Source organism: Ylistrum balloti, unplaced genomic scaffold (assembly GCF_031769215.1).
Source record: "Ylistrum balloti isolate Yb309-2 unplaced genomic scaffold, AGI_CSIRO_Ybal_v1 Utg370700, whole genome shotgun sequence".
Classification (NCBI taxonomy): Eukaryota; Metazoa; Mollusca; class Bivalvia; order Pectinida; family Pectinidae; genus Ylistrum; species Ylistrum balloti.
This window is the reverse complement of record NW_026782420.1, coordinates 1,176,334-1,185,577: the sequence shown is the minus strand read 5'-3', so window position 1 is coordinate 1,185,577 and position 9,244 is coordinate 1,176,334.

The window sequence follows — 9,244 nt, the reverse complement described above, 5'->3', positions numbered from 1 at the left end:
TATCGGTTATATCAATACCTGGTATATGTTTGTATCGGTTATATCAATACCTTGCACATGTTTGTATCGGTTATATCAATACATTGTATATGTTTGTATCGGTTATATCAATACCTTGTATATGTTTGTATCGGTTATATCAATACCTTGTATATGCTTGTATCGGTTATATCAATACCTTGTATATGTTTGTATCGGTTATATCAATACCTTGTATATGTTTGTATCGGTTATATCAATACATTGTATATGTTTGTATCGGTTATATCAATACCTTGAATGTTTGTATCGGTTATATCAATACCTTGTATATGTTTGTATCGGTTATATCAATACATTGTATATGTTTGTATCGGTTATATCAATACCTTGCACATGTTTGTATCGGTTATATCAATACCTTGTATATGTTTGTATCGGTTATATCAATACATTGTATGTGTGTGTCGGTTATATCAATACCTTGTATATGTTTGTATCGGTTACATCAATACATTGTATGTTTGTGTCGTTGATATCAATACCTTGTATATGTTTGTATCGGTTATATCAATACCTTGTATATGCTTGTATCGGTTATATCAATACCTTGCACATGTTTGTATCGGTTATATCAATACATTGTATATGTTTGTATCGGTTATATCAATACCTTGTATATGTTTGTATCGGTTATATCAATACCTGGTATATGTTTGTATCGGTTATATCAATACCTGGTATATGTTTGTATCGGTTATATCAATACCTTGTATATGTTTGTATCGGTTATATCAATACATTGTATATGTTTGTATCGGTTATATCAATACCTGGTATATGTTTGTATCGGTTACATCAATACATTGTATGTTTGTGTCGGTTATATCAATACCTTGTATATGTTTGTATCGGTTATATCAATACATTGTATGTTTGTATCGGTTATATCAATACCTTGTATATGTTTGTGTCGGTTATATCAATACCTGGTATATGTTTGTATCGGTTATATCAATACATTGTATGTTTGTGTCGGTTATATCAATACCTTGTATATGTTTGTATCGGTTATATCAATACATTGTATGTTTGTATCGGTTATATCAATACCTTGTATATGTTTGTATCGGTTACATCAATGCCTTGTACATGTTTGTATCGGTTATATCAATACCTTGTATATGTTTGTATCGGTTATATCAATACCTTGTATATGTTTGTATCGGTTATATCAATACATTGTATATGTTTGTATCGGTTATATCAATACCTTGTATATGTTTGTATCGGTTATATCAATCAATACCTTGTATATGTTTGTATCGGTTATATCAATACATTGTATGTTTGTATCGGTTATATCAATACCTTGTATATGTTTGTATCGGTTATATCAATACATTGTATGTTTGTATCGGTTATATCAATACATTGTATGTTTGTATCGGTTATATCAATACCTTGTATATGTTTGTATCGGTTACATCAATGCCTTGTACATGTTTGTATCGGTTATATCAATACCTTGTATATGTTTGTTTGTTTTTAATTCGCTGTTGATTTATCAATTACTGAACTGTGATATTAAAGAATATTAATTGATCTTGTATTAATTATCACTGGGCCTATTAAATGTTAATATAAGCAATCATTTGTCTCTGATTTTTCGTTACCTGTCGTGATTGAATTAGGGAGAGAGAAAACCAACCTGGCTTCACCTGCTCAGAAGTTGGTTAGTGTTAACCACTAGTTAGCGAAAATGTTTAGATATAAATCAAACGCAAACATTTTTTTTAATTTCATTGTTGTAGATTCCTTTTGAGAGGTCAGATGAACGTATCTTTGAAGTTAGTTTTGCTTTGAAAATCATTGGGTTTTTTTCAATGACAATTTTAATTTCTCACTAACCACTCATTAACTATAAACGAACTTTGAGTAATTGGGGCTGAAGTTGGGAAAACAAGTTCACTGTAATAAGATTACTTAGCTGAATATTTATTTACATCCGATAGAAATCCGGCAGATTTAAACAGAAATTTGAAAATAAATTGTGTGAAAAGAACGGGAAAATATTTTATCTTTTTTTCTCAGCTCTAGGTGTTATCCATCGTAATCAGAATCTCAATGTATTATTTCATATATATTTTTAATAAGTGTACTTTCAGCTACAGTGTGAAATGTAACGTCTTTTTATCAAAATTCCCACAAGCCTGACTTGGCCTTCCCATAGGTGTTGTCCTTCTATGAATGTAGATTGATACGATGTGTTTACGCATCCACATTTACAACTTATCTGATTGGGGGCTTTTTGACATCGGAGATCCCTACTTTATAAGTCACTTCTGATTGGATACTGTCTGCTGATGACAGATGTGCTTTCTTTGGAGATCTTACTCCGTAAAGTGAGGTAATGAGTACAGAGGATGGTCGATAAAGAGATATTCTATCGATAGAGAAAATACCGACACGTCAACAGAATCTTAACTCATACTCAAAATCTGTGAAACATTGAGACTTTTTAAAAGTATGATGCATATAAAACCAAGAATTGCGGAAGAGTAAGCGTCTTTTGCTTCACTGACGTCACCCGCCATGTAAAACCTTGATCAATCAAGGTCAATAATGTTACGTGCCTAAATGAGAACAAGGTTGGCAACAACGAACCAACAGGCAAACAACGATTATCACACGTGTCAAGCTTTAGATAAAAAAAGAACATATTTAACAAGGTCATCTATCAAATGACAATGAACTATGTTTCTTGTTTTTTACTAAAATACATCTAACAAAGGGGACTGTAACATGGTCCTTGTCTCACTAAAATACGTTTAACACAGGGGACTGTAACATGGTCCTTGTCTCACTAAAATACCTTTAACACAGGGGACTGTAACATGGTCCTTGTCTCACTAAAATACCTTTAACACAGGGGGCTGTAACATGGTCCTTGTCTCACTAAAATACGTTTAACACAGGGGACTGTAACATGGTCCTTGTCTCACTAAAATACGTTTAACACAGGGGACTGTAACATGGTCCTTGTCTCACTAAACTGCCATTCCAGAATAATTGACCCACTTAGAAGAGGTTGAAACTACCTTGTGTCGCAGTGTCGACAAAATATATATTTTACAACAACTTTCCTGTTCCTACAATTTGTTCTAGGTATTGTCTGACAAAATTAATTACCTTGTTCACAACTAACACTTATATTTTTCAGAAGCGGATGGTATTATATTATGGTAAATAGACAATAATAAACGATTTTGCAATGTCGCTTTAGTTGTCTTTGATATTGTCAGTTGAAGCTCACAATGTTGTGGCGAGGTATGCATAAATCAAGTACTGTTTCGGTTGCTAAAAATACGTTACATGACAACAAAATACTTTTTTACAAGCCCTCTCTACGCTACTGTTTTTAAAACCTAATGCAACATTGTCGCCTTAGACGGTCTGACATCTGTAACGCCTAAAACTATAACCGGTGTTTCTATATTTTCTGGATTTGTTGCTAAATAACTTCACTAAAATCACTCGTTATACATCACTTACGATCGCCATTGCGTTTATTTTAAAACAAGATTTGTCAAACACGTTCTGCTGATCAATATATACAACACATTGCAATGTCGCATTTAAGGGCCTGACATCCGTAACGGCTTTAAATTGAATATAAAACTATAGAGAACAAAAGTTTTGCATATATTTGAGTTAAAGTTAAGTAAAGTTTTTAAAAAAAACACGAAACTGGCCTGATATTATTTGTTATGATCTGTGAAATGGAAATAACAATGCTGAAATCTGACTTCTGTAACGTCTGACATCCGTAACAGAAATTTGTTGAAGCCGTATCGGGGATCCGCCGGGCATGTATTCCGGATATAATAATTTTAATGAAACACCGGTGAAGTATAGAAGCGGGAATGCTGAAAACACATGGTCCGATGAGCGAATACACAAGATAAAATGGAAAGACAACGCCAAATCCATGCAAAATTACGTCGCAATTTCCGATGTTCTGTGCCACAACGCAACTGCCGTTTATGCTATACTGTTGGCGGTTATTCCTAAGATAAAGGAACTTGTTCCAGACCTTGAAACCATACATTACCTGACAGATTCTCCAACCAGTCAGTACAGAAACAAAACAATATTTCAATTCATTTCACAGCATAAAGAGGAATTTGGCGTCAATACACGATGGAACTACCTGGAAAGTGGTCACGGGAAAGGGCCGTGTGACGGCCTAGGAGCTAGTGTAAAAAGAGCTGCTGGTGACGCCATAAAACAAGGCAGATCTTCTATCCAAAATGCGGATGACTTTTTCAAATGGTCAAAATCTGCTGTGGGATGCGGCAGTAAAGTGTTGTACGTTCTCTACACGCAGTCAGACTACGACGAAGCCCAGGCACTACTCTCCCAACGTCCAACTGCACGTGCAGTCCCAGGAACTTTTAAAGTTCACTATGTGTTGTCATATGTACCAATGGAAGTGTATACCAGGAACATATCTTGCTATTGTGACCAATGTCTAGCGGACGTTGTCTCAACCTCATGTGACGGTTACACAAAACACAATCTTGCTCCAGTAAAAACAGAAATCAAACATCGACAGTCCATGTAGTGATTAATCAAGAAACGACTACCAAAGAAACAAACGACAAACCAACAAAGGAAACAGAACATACAGAAATTGGAACTAACGAACCTAAAGAAGCCGATGTAGTCATGGACGAGCAAGACCTACCAGGGGGGTCTACAAAGAATGGTGAACATGATGGCGACTTGGCAGTTGAAATTTCAATAGACGATTGGGTTGCTGCCATTTACAACACAACATGGTACATTGGTCAGGTCATCGAAGTAGATGAAAACGACGGCGATGTTCTTGTTGACTTTCTGGAGAAATCTGGCAGAGTATCAACCACGTTCAAAAAGCCTTCCAAACCGGATCAAATATGGATTTAAAAGCAGAATATTTTGCATATTCTGTGCACGCCGCCAGTCCTCATTGGCAGTCGCGGGAGATCGCTAAAAATTCATGATCTTGACTTGGAACTAATTAATCAAAAATTTGAAATATAACCAATCAGTGCACGTGAGATTTTGTGGCGCTTTCATGGTTTCGATCTGCCTCGTATAGGAATTAGCAAATTCTAACTTCCGTAACGAAAGCATATTGTTGGCCTAAAATAATTTCCACAATTTTGCAGTGTGAATACAGAAAGTAAATCTCATAAATACACAAATATGAACTAAAAGTAAGATTTTGGTATGTTTCTGAATCATATAATTGAACATATAATGTCTTTATCGAATGTCAATCTGACTTCCGTAATGTTTTAAGATATCCTTTTGAAACGTATATAATTTTGTCTGAAAATTTGTAAATATGTCCAGTTGTTGTTAAATGCATTTTTTTCGTTCCAGTTGTTCTAAAGAACTTTATGCTATTCCGTTAGTTTCTTTACCGGTTGGTTGTGTTGTTACCTTCTGACCTCCGTAACTAAAATCCTTATGTATATAAAACTTGTTGCGCAATCAAATAATCGTTTTGCACAATTATGACACTTTTTTAAAATACCCAATGATATCAAAGAGTGAAATAATGGATTGATTGATGCCAATAATGGCATAATGAACGTGCATGATGTTGTTGTTTTGACGAATAGTAAAATTACATGAAAAATGTTGTAATGTATCATGCGATTTCTCATTGTCACAGTGTGTATAATGAACGATATGTATAAAATGTTTTCTAGTCTTTATTCACATCAAGTACTTTAAAGAAATCAGAAAAGAAAGGTACGATAAATCCATTACTTTTCTCACCAGTGGATAATAAAATCTTTTCTAACCTCCGTAACGACAAATTTTGTTAACTATTTCGTGATTCAGATATTTTTTTTATTTATAAGAGTCGTGTGTGTGAAAACTTGTCAAATCACTCCCGTAATACTCTACTTCGATTTTAAATACATTTACTGAATAGAAAAACTTTTTTTATTTTTCATCTCTTTTCATACAATAGTGGGTCAATTATTCTGGAATGGCTGTAAAATACCTTTAACACAGGGGACTGTAACATGGTCCTTGTCTCACTAAAATACCTTTAACACAGGGGACTGTAACATGGTCCTTGTCTCACTAAAATACCTTTAACACAGGGGACTGTAACATGGTCCTTGTTACACTAAAATAATTTACTCACTAAAATGCATCATGATTTTTGAACATACTATAAAGGTAAAGCAGGAGAAATGAGAACCGGTGCTTTCTTAAGATTAACAAGACCGACATATTTTTACCGCTCAATTATTACACCTGACACCAGTACGTATGCATTGATACCAAACAAGTGATTACTGTTATGTTTTTAGTGTCCACGAGAATCGCAAAACTGAAGCGGTAAGCGCTATGTAATCTTTGTCGTCATGTTACAAAATGGCACGATATCACTGTTCATGACGACTTTGGATGACATTACTTGGTTGTATCCTTCGAGAACGGAAAGTTTCACCGTATGCAATATACAGAACCGACTCTATATTTTCCGATTCCGCAAACAATACCGAAGGAGAAGCAGATTTAATGTTCGTCCCTGAGAACTTTGAAATGGTCAATAACGCGTGTGTACTCAGACGTTGAAGGAATCAGCACCGGGTTAACTGGGCTAAAACTTACAGGAACGGTATGAAGAGAACCCGGTGTCACCGTACAACCGTTTTCCCGAATAATAATTAGATTGCTGGTGTAAAGCCATCAGAGGGGATATCGCAGTGAGCGCTTGTAAAGTTATAGAAAGTCTATCACAGTTCCAATGAAAATATAACGAATTTATTTTGAATACTACTGAACAAGTGCAGTTGTCGAATAAATAGCATAGATTTACATGCTCATGCATTCAACTACATAGACATCATGTTACAAATAAAGATAAATCAATTTTTGTTTTGCCTCTACATCTGCTATAGAATACACTGTCAAAAATTAAAAAAAAATATATTTGTACCCCCTCCAACCCCCCCCCCCCCCCCCCCCCGTTTTCATGCTTGCCGCCTGTCAAGATTTAATGACGTCATTACTTCATGAATATTAATGAGTTGAGCGAGTCTTACGTTTCACTGTCGGTTTTGTTTCAATGACAACTTGTGGGAGGCGATATCTTAGTATTATGTTAATGATTTCAAGTATGTCTCCCCGATAAAATCTTGATCATTAGGACAGCATACTGTGCTGTCTACCATACATTATTTTGTTGGAAGGCATCAATATGACTATGCTATACATATCTCGGAGATCGAGCATCTGTCTTTCTGATTTGTTGACATTATTGATGTGGTCACGAAAAGTTCCCGCCAAATCTAGTGTACTTGATCCAGTATTCATGATTGTCAGGTTATTTGCCTAGCACGTGCGCCGACTTTGCAACCATGGCTACTGTAAAGTATCGCTGTCCAATTCTGATTATCAAACCCTGTAAAAATAAGTGAAGCATGGTAGTGAAAGACATGCTAGTTCAAGGTTCAAAGTAAAACCAGTCATTAAAGTTATAAACAATTTCTGTTTCATTATTTTTAAAATAGAACTTGTCATTTGCACAAATTCTTCCGCCATTTCGAATAAAACAATTTCAGTTTTTTTTTTTGTTAACTGACAATTGCCATTTGTCACTAAGTAATTTCAAAGACTCTAGCATCTCCTGTAAACCGGAAGCTGACTGAGAAAAGAAATGTGTCATCAGCATACATCAAAAGAAAAAAGCAAAATATCTCTTAGAAATAGTGCCTCACACGACGTATAAAGGAACTGATTCTAATTCATGACGTTCAAAAGAACATGAATCAATTATCATATAAAACTCTTACATGGGTGTGACCTTCGACGGTCATCTAGCTTTATTCAGGCAATCTTGCAACAAAATTCAATCATATTGACCCATTCACGAAATCATCCGAAGTCATTTATTCCTCCAACTTCTGGAATTAGCGTGTCACTTCCGGAGCTACCTACAGAAAAAAAACAGGTTGACCGTCAAGACTCGAATGACCATGCTACACTATATTCTTATTTATTACCCCTATTGACACTCGTGTCGGACCTTTCTCACGTGCGATATGAAACAATAAGCTATCGCGCACTTTCCTCAATACGGATACCTGTCCAAAAGACCTCGTCTACTAAGAGCACGCTTGTACGGAACAAACCACACCCATTGTGTTCCGTAAATAAAATAAATCCATTGATAACATACGTTGAATAAAGGAAGGGAGATAACCCTTCTCCTTGCACCTAGCCTTGTGTGCATGAAAACAAATATCAGACAGCTCCGACTTGTTACTCACATATAATTCTAAACCGTCACAAAGGACTTCAAAATATTTAAGAATTTCCCTCTCATTCAACTTCGATACAATATATTTCTGTACACTAACGAAAGCCTTGCGATAATCTATAAAACAGCAGTATAGCTTACGTCTTTTTGTAAGTATTCATGACGTCATTAGTGCCGTGATGATATCGAACTGCTCAGTCTAGTTTAGTAATCTATTGTTCAGAACACTTGTACTTAATTTGAACCAACAGCTTACTGTGTCATTAGGATCAACTACCTTGAATAATGACCATTTGATCAACTGGATAGAAATTCACCCTTTTGAAGAATAACGATGAATAATTTTGAAAGTACCGGAATTGACACTACATTAAATCATATAATCATGGATAATGGAGTTATCCAATTTGTCATAATAGGTACATTATCTCTTGCAGACAGAATATGAGTTGTCAGTGTCAACACCACCATCATCGCTTACAACTTTAAATGTTCAAAAGTCTGGAAGGTTGCGGTCACCGGATGAAGTTTTTCTCTTGAAATATTGGTAAAATACTTCTGTATTTCTCCTGCGTTCCTTACTAGAACGATCACCCTTTGAAACGAAGATATGATCTGTAGGTGTGACCTTCATGTGTGATCTATTGGTGTGGTCTGCACTTGTGATCTGTAGGTGTGATATGTGGATGTAAACTGCAGGTGCGATCTGTAGGTATGAGCTGCACGTGTGATCAGTATGTGGGATCTGTATGGGTGATATGTACTTGTGATCTGTAGGTGTGATCTGTAGGTATGAGCTGCACGTGTGATCTGTGAGTATGAAATGCACGTGTGATATGTAGGTGTGGGCTGCACATGTGATTTGTATGTGTGCTCTGTATGTATGAGCTGCACATGTGATCTATAGTATGATCTGTAGGTATGAAA